The following is a 1,665-nucleotide window of genomic DNA, read 5'->3' as shown; positions in this document are numbered from 1 at the left end:
ATGTAATATGGGGGGCGGTGTATAATGTAATATGGGGGCTGTGTATAATGTAATATGGGGGGTGGTGTATAATGTAATATGGGGGGTGGTGTATAATGTAATATGGGGGGGTGGTGTATAATGTAATATGGGGGCTGTGTATAATGTAATATGGGGGGTGGTGTATAATGTAATATGGGTTCTGTGTATAATGTAATATGGGGGCTGTGTATAATGTAATATGGGGGCTGTGTATAATGTAATATGGGGGCTGTGTATAATGCACTTTGGGGCTGATTCACGTCCATGATCACTCTCGCCGAGGTGTTCGCACTGTCAGGGGAGGGAAGGGGGCGGGCAGGGGGCTGGAACAGAGGAACGCCCCCTGTGTTATGCGAGCTATGTATGGATGCTGTACAATACATATATTATTTTTTTTCTTTTTGCTGCTTTTAGTACTATAGCATACCTCCGAACTGTCCTGATTATAGAGGTCATGCCCACATGACCTGTAGCTCCGCTCTTTCCCGTGGGGGGGGGGGGCTGCGTCGGGAAAGTTGGGAGGTATGCTATCGGAGTCTCCCTGAAACTGGTTTTCAAAAGTAGGCAAGTATGCTATATAGGGGTTAATTTTTACCCTATTTTTTTCTCACTAATTGAGGTTATCTGTGTTTTTATTTAGTATACTCTGTTACCTTACAGTTTATTACTATTGTGGTAGGCTCACAGACGCAGATAACAGAGACACTTATCTTATGTTTGTGCCTGTCATTACCCACTGTCCTAATTAAGGCTGTGTGTGTGATTTTTTTTTTGTCTCCACAACCCTGTAGAGCAGGGCTGTTAGTGAACTACACATCCCAGGATGCTTTGCATTAGTTTTGCTATGTGGCCAAGCTGAAACGGAAGCAAGGCATGCTGGTATGTGTAGTTCATCAACATCTGGAGGGCCGCAATTGCCCAGCCCTGCTGTAGACCGTTCCCTTCAGGGGCTTTCTGCCACAGGGCTCCCATCTTCTCCCTCTCATTCTCCCAGACCCCAGCCATACCACACTGGATAGACCTAATTTCATCTGATCTTGGCAGCTGAGCAGTGTGGGGCCTGGTTAGTACTGAGTGGGAGACCACATGTGCACACCAGGTGCTGTGGGTTAGGCATTATAGCAGAGGAGTGTGGAGCTGCCTGTCACAGCCTATGTCATGCACAGCTACCTCACCTCATGGTGATTAGTGTGATAGAGGAAGGTTACTACTACCCAATACCAACACTGTCCTAGTGTTGGGGTACATGTCCCCTACCTCACCTCATGGTGTTTGGTAGCTGGGAACAGAGTGTTAGTTTCACTTTCTGTTTTCCAGACACTATCTAGGATTACTGCTCTAGAATGTGGTTTATTGCTTAAGATCATACTTGCCTACTTTTCAAAACTAATTTCAGGGAGATTATGTTTGGTAATAGAATGTAGCACAGTGCACATTGAGGGGGTGTGTCATGCTCCACCCAAAGGGCGTGTCTAGTTCCATATTTGAAGATATTGTGAATTTGGCACCTAGAAGCGTGGGTGTGTTTTACGACATCTGAGAGGAAACTATTAAAATTACATATCCAAATGTAGATGATCCCCAAAGCAGTTAGTAAGAGCTACTATACTTGCTAAAGAAGAGTCACTAGTACGTGTCAGGGAT

General features: G+C 45.2%; 1 pseudogene; it reads left to right on the top strand.

Annotated features, from left to right (window-relative positions):
• Positions 1-1,014: 1,014 nt before the first annotated feature.
• LOC146011770 (5S ribosomal RNA) lies at positions 1,015-1,132 on the top strand (annotated as a pseudogene).
• The last annotated feature ends 533 nt before the right edge of the window (positions 1,133-1,665 follow it).

This window comes from Crinia signifera, chromosome 6 (assembly GCF_055691185.1).
Source record: "Crinia signifera chromosome 6, ASM5569118v1, whole genome shotgun sequence".
NCBI lineage: Eukaryota > Metazoa > Chordata > Amphibia > Anura > Myobatrachidae > Crinia > Crinia signifera.
Note: the sequence above shows the minus strand (reverse complement) of the source record. Positions and strands in the feature narration are given on the sequence as shown.